This window comes from Brassica rapa, chromosome A08, assembly GCF_000309985.2.
Source record: "Brassica rapa cultivar Chiifu-401-42 chromosome A08, CAAS_Brap_v3.01, whole genome shotgun sequence".
NCBI lineage: Eukaryota > Viridiplantae > Streptophyta > Magnoliopsida > Brassicales > Brassicaceae > Brassica > Brassica rapa.
Genome location: NC_024802.2, coordinates 9,902,327 through 9,917,089, shown reverse-complemented (window position 1 = coordinate 9,917,089; position 14,763 = coordinate 9,902,327). Strand labels below are relative to the sequence as shown.

At 31.0% G+C, this 14,763-nt stretch overlaps 1 pseudogene; it reads left to right on the top strand.

Annotated features, from left to right (window-relative positions):
• Nucleotides 1–28: 28 nt before the first annotated feature.
• LOC117127268 lies at nucleotides 29–9,256 on the top strand (annotated as a pseudogene).
• Nucleotides 9,257–14,763: the final 5,507 nt, after the last annotated feature.

Genomic DNA, 14,763 nt, shown 5'->3' with positions numbered 1-14,763 from the left:
AGAAATTTAAATGTCCACAAACTTTTTTTTAACTAATGTCCACAAACTTGATCCAGCTATACTATATATATATTATACATCATTTCCAATACTATAGAAAGTTTACCAAATTCTAAAAGTGCATGTTGAACTTATAAATACCTGCGGTAAATTATACACGACGTCTATTTGATTTGGACCTGGTCCTCACGGGGACACAATAATATTTTATTGTCTATTATAATTTTTTAACGCTTCTAAATTATATTATTACAAACTGCAAAAATTATCAGTACTGTAGATGATTTAGCCGCCAATAATTTTACATTCCTTATAAAAATTCATGTTTGATTAAGTCACCTGAGCTAACTTATATGATTCACACATTACGGAAATCTTTATATGATGTTAGAAGATCTGATGTAAGTATTTTTCCATTAATTTGCATAGTTCTTTTTCTAAAAATTTGAAACTCAAGCACTTTTAATGTAGAAACATAAACATTTTATCAAACCATTGAAATATGGAGAATTCATTATTGTTTTTTTATTTGAAAAATGTTTTACTTGCATTATATTGTTTTCTTGAATTTAAATAACAGTTATATTTATGGTTTTCACTAAAATTAACGTATTATTTAACAATTTTATCACAGATTAAATTTTGTCACAAAATATTGTATATTAAATTAATAAAATACAAACTACATCATATTTTCAATAAACTATATCATCATTTTTTAAATAAATATGGTAATGACAAATAAGAAAGTTTGAAAAAGTAGATAAATAATGTTTAGGGGATTTTTCAGAAGCATGCATTTCACTCGTATAATTAACCACTAGGTTACATGTCTACCGGTGATTATATTAAAATAAATTGTGAGGATTTTATCATGAAAGACATTTACTTTTAATTTTCTTCTTGGTTTTTTTGTATTTTCTCAACATGGCATGATTTACGGCTCTGAACGTGACGTATAAATGTTTTAATGTATTTGCTGAACTCTACTAGTTCCATAGTATATGAACTATGGGCCGCACTGCTACATGCAATTGAAGATTTTTTCAGCCTATTTTAATAAGATATCTACCTAAAACATGCTGTTTGTTAATTTGTCTATTAAAGGCCAGTTTGATGTATATATAAACTAACATTTCTGGAGTAGTGACATACATGTTATCTTATCTTTTTATAATATGGTAACATCAGAAAATATCCATGCAGTTGTGTATTTTGTATACCTTTGTCCTACTTCGAGACAAGACAGGACGCGACTAGCTTTTCTCGAAAATGTCTTCCCAACGGTCGCAAAAAACGACAGAGAACCCAAGTCTTGAGCAGCTTTTCTTGAAGATGGCTTCCCGACGGTGGCAAAACACGATAGAGAACCCAAGTCTTGAACAGCGTTTCTCAAAAATGTCTTCTCAAAGGTGGCAAAAAACGACAGAGCGCCAAACTCTTGAGCAGCTTTTCTCGAAAATGGCTTCCCAACGGTGGCAAAACACGATAGAGAACCCAAGTCTTGAGCAGCTTTTCTCAAAAATGTCTTCTGAAAGGTGGCAGAAAACGATAGAGAAACCAACTCTTGAGCAGCTTTTCTCTAAAATGACTTCACGACGGTTGCAAAACGCGATAGAGAACCAAACTCTTGAGATCAAAATCATATCAGCCAATGATGTCAGATATATCGATGGTAAGGACAAGATGGACGTGTACGCCGTCGTTTCAATGAAAGACGACTATACTCAAACGAAACAAGCGGCCAAAACACCCATTGACTACGATGGTGGTTGCAACCCGACTTGGAATCACACCGTTAAGTTCTCCGTCAACGAGAAAGCAGCTGGTGAAGGCCTATTGACCGTTAACGTCAAGTTATATAGCTATTGGCTCGAAGGAGAGGATGATCTTTACTTGGGAGAAGTCAGCGTGTCTCTCCAAGAGCTTCTTGCCTACAATCCGCTTCCACCATTTGCTAACGGTAACGTCAATAAAATGAAGTTGGTGACTTATCCTATCAAAAACCATAGAGGAAGCAAAACGAAATGCAAAGCTGAGCTTCTCATACCGGTTCAACTCGGTTAAAGATATTTATCCAAATCCGGGTCCAACGGGATCATGTCAGCCAGTCATATATTCACCTCAATTACATACCACCACGGTGACAAAACTAACCTTAGAGCTCGTGATCAAATGTGCCAAGGACATAGAGAAAGTCACCAATATCCTCGACGAGATGGACGTATATGCTTTGGTTACTATCCGTGACGGTAAGAAAAGTGTTAAGCATAAGAGCAGTACGCCTGCTGTTTTCTGCGCCTATCAAAACCCAAAGTGGGACCACGCCGTTGAGTTCTCCCTCGACGAGCCGTTAGCTAGAGACGGGAGTTTGACCCTATTCCTTGAATTGATGAGTCTCCGACCTTTCTTGGGAGACAAGCAAATAGGACATGTCAACGTCTCGATCCAGGAGCTTTTACGTTTGAAACTGCCGTTAACAAACGGTGATAGTAACGATATGATGTTAGTGACCGAGAGTGTTTCAGGTTCGTATGGCAAAAAAGGAACGTTGAGCTTTGCTTATAGGTTTCTTGCGGAACAAGTTACACTTCTCAAGCCATCACCATCCACAAACCGTCTACCCGTCTCATATCAGACACAACAACAACAATCCCAACCACCACCACAGAACTCGCAGTAGTCTAGACCACAACATGATACACATTCACATCCATATCAGTCAAATGGATATCAACAACATTCACCACCCGAACCACTACCACAACATCAGTTCCCGAGACCACTTCAAAAGCCGACACAAGCACAGGCGCAATCCACGACCAGAAGTGTATCCGCAAGAGGATAGCATCGCAGAGATAGGATTAGGGAGGTCGGTTTTGGGACGAGTAAAAGGTGGAGAATAAGTAGCATGATTCGATGAAGTGAAGATCGTTTATTTGTGTGCAAGTTATTATGTTTTCTGGTTGGAACTTGGGTTGTCTTGTGACTTCTTAATTTGATACTTGTGTCCTCGCTTGTTTGCTTTCACATGGGAATTTGTAATACGAAATTTTCCTTCGGAGTTGATATGTTGTATTCAAGTTCAACACACTAATCCCCATCTATACCTAGAATGAATCTAGTGAGTGCATATCGAATATAAAGTAAAATTCCCTTGCTTATGGGGCAATGCCATAAAATTTTTAAAATTTATAAAAAAATCACATTTTGTTCAATTAGTATTGGATCAAAATATATTAAAAATGTATCAACTATTCCTAAATTTATTTTTATAATAAATTATACATTAACCCAAATCAATTGTAAATATTAAAATCACAAATAAAAATTTATGAAAATTTTAAATATTTTTCAAATTTAAACTTTCTTAGAAAAATAGATAACCTCAATGATAAATATATCCACATTATTTTAATATTTAATTTAAATAGCTTAAATATCTAAACGTATATAAATTGGTTTGAAATAAATATGAAATGTTATTTATCATTATTTCTATTTTACATAAATGTAAAAAAAAATTGAAGAGAATATGAAATTATTTATATTTTAATGTCATTAACAAAAATAAAGTATAATCTAAAATAACGCAATGAATAAATGACTTTTTGTAAATATGACTCAAAATTCAAAGCTAAACACAAAACTAACCCATGATTTTTTGAAACTTTCATTTGCCCTATAAACCCCAAAAATTCGGATTATTCACAAAAATGCTATTATTTGTTTTTTTTTCCAAAAATGAGTATATTACTCTATCATCCCCATCTTTATCAAATATTTACAATATTTCTATTGCCATGAATACCCAACTACCATGAACAACCAATTTGAAACTTTTAATGCACCTAAAAATGATTTTCACTCCTCCCATCTCATTTTTATGCCCTAAAACAACATTTCTTTTACTTTCTCTCTATATTAATCTAAAAAACTCAAGATTTTGATTCTAAACTTTTTAAGGTTCATAGAACAATTCAAGCTTCTTATTCTTGGTCATTAACAAGTGGTTCGATTTTGTGGCGAAGTTTTTGTGGTTGGAGACGGTAAGCAAGTTATTTCACTGGTTTAAGCTATGAAATCAATTTTTTTTTCCGAATCTGTCCGACGAGAGTCTTCTATCTTCTTGTCAATACATAGGTTAGTTTTGCAATTGACTTTTTGTGTATTTCCAACTTTTCTGTGTTAACAAAAAAATCTCAAAAATACCAGAGAAGACTTTCCGGTAAGTCGTCTAAGATAAACATGTTAGTTTTGAAATTGATCGGATTGTGTCAGAAATTTGACATTCTCTAGACGACTTGCAGGGAAGTCGTCTGCCATAAGACTTCCATATAAGTTTTCCGAACTTTCGGTGAAAGTTGTCTCACTATCAGTTAGTTTTGAAATATTTAATTTTAATTAGACGACTCGCATGTAAGTCTTCTAGGAGACGACTTACACGGAAGACTTCCAAAATTTTATTCTGAGATTCTGGTCAAACCTTGGTTATCACAGAAGACTTTCGTGTAAGTCGTTTACCGGAAGACTTACATGGAAGTCGTCTAATTAATATTAAATATTTAAGTTTTTTTTCAATTGTAAAAGTATCTTAGACGACTTACATAGAAGTCGTCTAGTTAAAATTAAATATTTAAGTTTTATTGTTTCTGGTAGAAGACTTCTTTGTAAGCCGTCTAGAAAAGGTCAAATTTTTGACACAAACCGGTCGATTACAAAACTAATTTTTTTATCCTAGACTACGTACCGGGAAGTCTTCTCAGGTACTTTCAAAAAAAATTCAAAAACAAAAGTAAGCCCATATTTACAAAGAAGTCTTCTGTAGAATAGACTTCTCCGGGATTCTTCCTTTGTAAATTTCCAATTGCGAAAAATGACTTAAATGGAAGATTTCCTAGAATTTGTTTGGCAGGCGACTTCCTAGAAGTCGTTTGGCGGATGACTTCCTAGAAGTCGTGTGGCGGAGGACTTCCTAGAAGTCGTCTGGCGGATGACTTCCGTGGAAGTCTTTTACGTCAGTGTTAATAAACTTTCATTTTCTCTAAAACTATAAAGACTTTTAACATTTTCTTGTTAATTCATGTATATTAGTCAATATTAGAGCAACAAAATGAAATTGATAACTTAATTGGTGATAATTATGAGGTTACCAATATTCATGTTTGTTAAAGTTTCTAGCTAATAAGAGAAGACTTCATGGGAAGTTTTCTATGTTAGTTTTTGTATCTTGTTAAGTAACTTTAAGATAAGTTTTTAAACTTTCTAAAGTGTGAAATAATTTCAAGAATATCAAGTCATATGATTTAAGGTGTCTCCTTAAATCATAAAATATATATTTTTTAACTTTCATTAAATTTTAAATTTCAATTTTCACTTAAAATTTGAGTTTTCCGCTTAAATTTTAATTTTCCGCTTAAATTTCCTGCTTATATTTTAATTTTCTGCTCGAAATTGTAATGAAACTGTTATATGTTTGAACTTATGTAATGTTTTATCTTTTGTGATTTGACTACTTTTTTGGGTGATAGTGTTTTGTTACTGAAGTTGTATCAATAACTTTTGGTAAGATAATATTATAGACATAAAAATATTTTCATTAATTTCTCTTTAAGTTTACAAAAAAATTTATAACTAAAAGAGTACACTTACAAATCATAAAACGGACTATAAACAAAACTATTATAAATCATTTGTCCACAAAGACATGTTTGGACTCTACTTGACTTGGGAGAAGACTTTAAAGTCTTCTAGTGCATTAAATGTTAGAAGACTTCTGAGAAGATTTTTTTGGAAGTTTTCAAACTCTGTCTCACATATGAAAAACATGTGTATGCAAAAGCATCCAAATGGCTTCAAAACATAGAAAAGTTTCAAAAATAAGGTAGGAGCTTAAAACAACTAAAATATTTTTCAAAAGGTAAGAGCTTTAAGCAACAAGAGGTTACTAAATGAAAAAAAATATTATTCATAAATCTACTTTTAATGGAGTTGAAGAAGAGAACCATGTAATGAAAACCTACAAAACAAGATGAATTAGTGAAAAAGACATGAGAAAAAATGATAAATTGATATAAAGTTTGGTATTTTTAAGCTCTAAGAGAGTAGATTGAGATTGGAGAGTTTTTGTTTGGGAAAAAGGTAAAAGATTTAAGCAACCAGAAGTTATCAAATGAAAAAAAAAATCGGATATAGAAACTTACCCAAACACTCAGATCTATTATGAAAGGAAAGACAAGACTCCGCCAGAAATCTTCTAGAAGACTTCCAGCCTGGAAGTTTTCTGGTGCATTAAATGTTAGAGACTTTCGAAAAAACTTCTCTGAAAGTCTTCCAAATCTGTTTCGGATCTGAAAAACCTACATTTCCAAAATGACTTCAAAACATTGAGAAGCTTCAGAAATAAAGGAAAATATTAAAACAACCAAAGAAGTTTTCAAAAAGTAAGTGTTGAGTGGAAGATGAGAACCATATAATGAAAAATCTGTAAAAACAAAATAAATTAGTAAGAAAGACATGATAAAAATGAGAAATTGATACAAAGTTTGGTGTTTTTAAGTTCAAAGAGATTAGATAAAGGTTAGAGATTTTTAGAATGAGAAACATTACATTTTTGTAGTAGTCATTTGAGAGAAAGAGAAAAAATGTGTAAATTTTTTTTATATAGAAAAATAAAAATTCCAATAAAGTTAAATATTTTTGAGACATAAGACTTTCAAGTAAGTTTTCTAATAAAAGACTTACTTGAAAAAATTTTAGACCCTAAATTTACTATTTGCCCAGAACTTCTAGTGCATTATTTGTTGAAAGATTTAAGTCACTTAAACCCTAAATTCAAAATAACTAACTAACTAGAAAAAAAACACTTTATAAAACTTAAAATCAACTTTGAAAGTGTTTAATATATACATAACTAAACAAATATAAATCAAAATTTAAATTTTCAAAAAAAATGGTTAAGCTTCCAAAATCTAACCCTAAAATTACAAACAATACTATAACATATGTTAGCAAACACTTAACCAAAGAATACCATGACACACTATATTTACTCATCTATTCCTAAAACAATTCAATTTTAATAGATCTTAATTTATATTATTTGCAAATGTTTATCATTATATGATTTCAATTTTCCCATCAATTTATTTCATTAATTTTCTTAGGTGTCATGTTCTGATTTAGGTTATTTTCATTTTTTTTTATTTGTCAGATTTTAAGTAATTTTAGCTGACTCATTTAATTTATTTGTCATATTTTTAGTAACTTTAATCTGATTCGTTAATTTATTACCTTTAAGTAATATTATTATTTCAAAATTTTGTAACTATATAAATAATTATTCTGCTTAACTTTATAACTTTGACGAATAGAATACAATTTAGTTAACCCGAATACAAACCATTAACCAAAAACCATGCAGGGCAGATAACGTAAGGTCGGCGTAGGTGATCTTTTTATATTATATTATAGTTTAATAATAGTATAGATAATATGTATGTGATATTTATCGTAATCTATGTTGTATTATAATAAAACATAAGTGCTAATATTGAGAAACTATCTATGATGCCGGCTATATGTTAGTACAGTATAACTCTTTTAAATTAATACCCTATAAATTAGTATACACTAAAAATTTCTATAAAATAATATAAATTTATAGTCTTAAATTAATTTTTGGTTCAATTAGTATATCGATAAATTAATATCTTTATAAATTAATAAAAAAATTATAGTTTTGATATAGTCCCAACATTATTAATTTATAGAGGTTTCACTGTATATATATATGTTAATATATATATTAATATTACATATCACAACAATCGCTTTTACGTTAATATATATTGTCATCATAAGTTTGATTGGGAAAAATAATAATGATAGTCTTTTCAAAAAAGAAGCCCATTACTTTGTTTTTTTGTTGGAGATATTGATACGGCTAAAAATTGATACAAGATTGAAGTTAATGTGTTGAAACTTTGGTATACATGAAATTTTTAAAAATCGTTTTGGTTGAATTGACGTTTGTTGATAACATTGTAAGCATAATATTTTTCGTTATTGATTTGCGTTAGTTATACGATTTAGTGTTAGTGAACATTCTCTTGGCAACTTTTGATCTAAGCTATCTGAAGAAGATTCTTTTGTTCTGAGTAATTTTACTATCAGTAACAATACTACAGAATATAGAACGAATCACCTCTTAAGATAAACTTCTATACAACAACCAAAAATACTCCTTGTGATGATTTTCCGTAAGAATTGGTAAATAATCATTTCAAAGATTCTAAGGAAATATTGGGACATCAGTATGAAAAGAAAGTCTTGACCAGTGAATTTTCTATATCATATTGTGTTTTTAATGTGTTATATTTATAGTTTCTTTGTTGAATGCCTAGGTATAAAGCCACATAATAAACATACAACATAAAAATTGAAAAAAATCTGCACACCAATGAAAACATATCATTTAAATCCTTCCGGATTAAAAAAAATTATCCGCATAAGGTGGCCAAATTTTCTGCCCAATCAATTTGTCCCACATGTTTAAGATGAGCCAGAAAAAAAATTCAAAAGTTAAAATTTTGCAACACTAATGAATCCACCTAGATATATTACAAAATTCCAACAATCTCATTGTTGAATACTAAACAGTTGAAACTTGGTTTCAACACCCCACATTTTGGATGATCTTAGAGTAAATAATATTAGTAAAAACATGTTTATTTTTCTCTCATTTACTCTAGTTTTCACTTTTTCTTTTCCTCTTTTTTACTCTATTTTTTCCACCTAATTACTCTAAACACTCTTAATCTAACCAGTGATTTCACATAAATTAAAACCAAAACCAAAAATGAAAATAAATTATTTTGAAATGAAAAATGAGAAGACTGTATGTTGGTTACAGATCTCTGTACAAACTGATGGTTTAAAATGGGAGGACAAGCTATTTTCCCACGAGAAGTATCGTATAACACTATATATCTTTCAAACTATGACTTCGTTTTAGATGTCTCCGAAATAAAAGTTCCAAACCTAGTTCCCGATAAAACTTAAGCTTAACACTTACATCTCCTTAGATTAAAATTTCGAAATCCCTGACCCCATAAAATTAAATTACTAGGTTTAAATTTCTTAATAATAAACCAAAACTATCAAAATTCTAATAATAAACCAAAACTAAACCAAATTCAAAATTAAACCGGATCCGATTTAAAAACAACAGACTATAAAAATAAGGCAAAACCAACGCTTCTGGTCTTCTTATTCCTTCATCAATCTGTAAACATGGCTGAATTCAAAGACTCAGAAATGTTCAAGAACCCAGCTTGAAGCCATAGTAGACGTAGTCATAGAAATCAAAATCATAAAACCCACAAAGTTTCTTCCTTTTTTTTCTACTTCTACGTGAGACTTGTCTTCTCTATCCAAAGATGTTCTTGTCTAAATATCATTAAACTTGAGACACTGATGATAGTTTTCTCCGATTAAGAGATTTGATTTATCCAGTAAAATTCAAAACATAAGAGATTTGATTCTCTTGTCTAAGATCTGAATTAGAATGAGGTTGAAGGAGAAGACATAAAGAAAAAATGTGTTTATTGGTAATTGAGGTGGTGGGGCCGTTGAATCAAAACTTCTAAACCAATGAACTAATCTCTCTATATCTCTCTTGAAGAACATGAGTGACAAGATTAAACAAGCATATCCAAAACAATGAGAGAAGAAGAAGAAATTAACTAATGGAAGCAATACATATGTAAATGAAGAAGTATTGGGTTAGGATTAGGTGAAGAAGAATTTGGGTAAAATCTAGGGATAAAAGGGGTGCGGATGAGGATGATGGCCGGATCACTTTTTTTCTGTTTGGGTTTTACTAAATTAGGTTTTGGTTCTATTTCTGAGTTTTTTTTTTGTTTGGTTTTGCGGTTATACCGAAAATTGACTTAACCAATTTCAAATTGAGTTTCATGGAAAAATAGGCTTCGACGTTTGTTTGGGGAACATCTGGAATGAGGCTATAGTTTAGGAGATATATAGTGCTATATGATACTATTTGTGGCAAAATAGCCCGTCTTCCCGTCTAAAAACTAAAAGTTACGAAATATATACTCGTTTGGTATTTATTTCTGAAGCCAATCTGTATCTAATCTTATATATTAAAACAGAAGTCACAACCTTGATTCATGTGTGATTTTTTTAAAAATGGACCTAATGGACCTATTCATAGAAATTCATACTACATTTTAATTCAGACTAATAATAAATAGAAATTTTAAAATATTTTAATCATAATATCTTTTGATATCTTTTCATTTTAAATATAAATATATTTATTTTAAAAGTCAAACAAATCGGTTTGAAAAGATTTTTACAAGATCTTCAATTTCGAAATTATATTTAAATATTTTTACTAATTTCAAAATTAGTTTAAAATATTATTATACATTAATATATTCAGTTATATAAAATAAAAAATAAAAAATCTATAATATTTATTTATTATATAATCATAATCAATCATATTAAGATAAAATTATTATATTGAGCTAAATAAAATTATTATATTGAGCTAAATATAATAAAATTGTATTAAAATTATTTTTTATATATTTTATTTTCGTAATTATAAAATATTTATGTTCAAAAATAAAATCTAATATGTTGGTAAGATGAGTTAACATTATCAAACTATATAATACATGTATAAAAATTAACATGTATTTCTTTAAAGTTAATAATATAAAATCTTTGTAATTACTTTAATCATAATATATTTTCATTTTAAATATAATATAATATATATTTATATATTATATTTTAAAAATTCTAATAAATCTGTTTAAAAATATTTAAACAATAACTTAATGTATTTTAAGTTATCGTTTAGAAATGAAAATAAATAAATTATATCCTATTTTATCTACTTTTATAGTCATGATCATGTTAAAATATAATTATTATACTAAAATAAATATGATAAAATTATATTCAATTGATAAATTTATAAATTTTATTTTCATAAATATAAACTATTTATTTAAAATATAATATGATGATAGAACAGCTTAAAATTAACAAACTATATAATACATATCTAAAAATTAACATATCTTACACTTTTATATATACAATAATAGATTATCTAAAATGAATAATCATAAAAATATTGGTAAAAAGAAATCCAGTTTTGAAATACGGGTCAGAATTTAGCCTAAATTAAATACAAAATATTTTTTAAATATATTTTCTCATAAATATATTAATTTGCTTAATAACTAAATGCAAATACAATAAGATAAATATATAATAAGAAGTGGCAAATACATAAGGTTTAAACAATTAATTAATTATAACATGTAAATTATAAAATTATTATATTTGAAATAGTTATATAAATATTTAAGTATATGATTAACATTAAAAATATATACCACTTATGTTCTAAAACAATAATTTATGTATAAAAAAGTGAAAACAAACACCCGTGCGGTTGCACGGATCTAAATCTAGTCTAATCTATTAAAACATAGTCTTATTTGAAATTTACCTTGACATGTTTTAAATTTAGACCTATTAAACATGTTGTGACTAAATAATAAAATATAATCAATATGTTACCAATATACTTAAGTTCAACCAATAATGAAACTTATTCCCTACACCCACAAACAAGATCATGACACGATATTTTTTCTTTTCTTCTTCTGGGTTTCAATTTTTACAATTAGGTATTCTGTTAAATTAATATCGTGAAGAAGTGGGGGGAGATATTTTATGTGAACTGAATTTGTGGTGGTTATAGCTGAGAAAAAGGATTTTGAGGTTTGACTGGATTTTTTTACGGATTTAGGCAACACTATTACCAGATTCAGTTGCAGTTATAATCATCTCACCAGGATGGCGACTGTCGAGCAAATAATAAGAACACCAAACATTGAAGAGAACCATCTGACTTATGTTCTTGTCCCTCTCTTCTGAACCACCTACAATCTCATATGTCCCTTTAATCTTCCATGACAAAGTAACTGGTGCTTGATCACACGTACAATCATCTTGCTCCAGCCAAATGACGTAGCTGGTGCTGTGGAGAAATCTTGTTCGCCTTGTGCTGTGGAGATCATGAACACTCACCCAAAACTCCAAATGTTCCAACACTTTAGCTCCTAACACCTTATCAAATTGATTGACGAAACACATCACTGTTTTTTCTCGTGGAAACAACACGAAGAAGTGCATACGGTCACGAAGCTGCAAATACTCCTTGATAATAACTTTCTGAAGAAAAGCTCTAGTAGGAAGAATGGCACCATAAAGATCTACTATCCCCATCAAAACAAGCCCACGAAGATAACTAGGTGGCCACACCCATCGAAAGAACCACTCTCCACACCAAATACCAATTTCCATCAATTCATCATAAGAGAAGCGGAATGATGTTGTACGCATAACTCCAAGCTTTCCCACATTCACATCAAAGCATAACCCAAGTAGTAGCAAGTTAAGAGGAAAGAACACTGTCATTCGCCACAGTCGATGCTTCAGCATAAACTCTTCTTGGATAATGATCAGATAGATCATGGAACAACCAACTTGATTCACATGATGTGAAGAAGAATCAACAAAGAAACGAGAACTTTGGACTACTCCAAGTTGCATGTTGACTAAAAGAAGATCAAAAGAATCTGTCTTCGTAAAATGCCAATCCTATTCAACACCACAAGCGTATCTCCTTACGTCCTCAAATATCTTTTCACAAGTTTTAAAGTCAAGGAACTGGCAGTGGTTATTGATCTCAGCAAAATCTTCAAAAGAGACCAAAGAATAATATACGGTGGTTGCACAAGTCCACGAAGCTTAACGTGAAATAGATGGTAATTTGCTAGAAGCTGGAACACCTTATTCCATGGATCTTGAAAAGGAAATACTTCTTGACTAATGGCCCCTAGTAGAGTAGAAAAATCAATCCACGATGGTAGTGGCAGGAAAATGGTGTTACAATGAACCCATATAACACAACTGTAGGCCTCCCACAAATATTTGCTTGAGACGCAAGTAACGTAACTCCTCCAAGTTGATCTCGTGGATATGTCATTTAAATTCTTCAGTAACTTATCAACATCCCATATTCTCAACTTATGAAATCCACAATGCCGCACTTGCCAATAAACAACTGACTCCAAGCTCCCTTTTCTGAACCGTAGCGGCAATATATGCATTCGTAAGAAACTCGAAATCCTTGTAATAAAAACTACTGTGATATTGTAAGAAAATCCCAATATTCTGATCGACGTTGTAGGAGCTAATAGTGGCCACAAAAACATAGAGTCCTCTCCGCCAGTGAATGCATAAACCAGAACAGATCCAAGTGAAGACACTAACCGTCGCAGAAAAGAAATATCATATATAGCAGTTAGGACTTCCGCATGATTCTCTTTGATAAGGTTCTTTAAGAAACTATCACTACTCTCGTTGATATTCCAGTTGACCATAATCACGTTTGTCCAACATGCTAAGAAGGTTGTGTTTCTCTCGAACATACATCCACGTAACTATGACTTTCACCAGCATGTAAGGATCGTCCACTGACAAGTGTCGCCATATAGAGCTCATTCTTATGAATTTTGACGTGGATTGATGCTAAAAATACCTTGTTATGGATGAGTATGCTTTCTAAAGAATGATGATGGGGGATCTCTAACCCAAGAGAGATTATCGTTTGCTCACTACTATCTTCATCAGATGTGGGATAAACATCTCCCCCCACCTTCTCGTCATTGCAATCCTCCACTTCCTCTTTTTTTTAAAGTCTCATGTGAGCTCGATGTAGGTGCCAGTACTGATCGCTCCTCTGTTTTACAGGTGCGACAACACATTGTTGCAAGATGCTGACAAATTCTTCACCAATCAAGCATCTCTGGGTTTTAAGAATAGCAGGCATGCTTCCCGTACTCCATTGTTGACGCACACAGCCTTGACGTTGCAAGAGATTTATCTCACAATAGCGAGTGTACACGTTTGAGACGGTGGGAAACTCCATAGCTGGATTCTTATCAGATTCGAAAACAAAATCAGGTTTGTAGGTTTCCACATAATTACTTCGAACAAATACAGTGTGTGAACCTGATGGACCTCCTTGATAACCAAGACCAGCCGTTGACTTCTCTGTTCTACCCATACGTAGGATCTTGTCTAAAGTTGTGGAGCCTTTATTTAACATTCGTATGTTCCTGCGTATTTCACTCAACTCATGCTCCAAAATCAGGTTTTTCTCCTGCTCTAAGAGAAGAGCTTCTTCAAGTTTAGTGATCTTTGTAGTCAACATTTTTGTATCCTCTTGTTCAGCCTCACGATCTTGGTGTGGAACACGATCCGGTGGCTTACGATTGATGTGTTGGTTAAAATTATTTCTCCATGCACCATAATTCATATGTTTCTTCTGTAAATCCAAAAAGGTATTGCCAGCTCTCTCGTCGCATATAGGAATAAGTTCTGGTTTGGGAACATCCATATGATCTTCTCTTTGGTTGGACCTACTGCTCTTCCAAAAATAATTATCACTTTGGCCAACTGTTTCCTTCATCGTTTGACAGAGAGGAGAAGTATCCTTGAGATTAAAATCAGGTATAATACCATTATTTTCACAAAAGCTTCAGTAGAAAAAGTTGGAATTTCTTCGGCATAAACTGATTCATTAAACTTTATGCTTTCATCTTCCACTTTTCCCACTATAACTTGGTTCATCTCGTCTTCTTC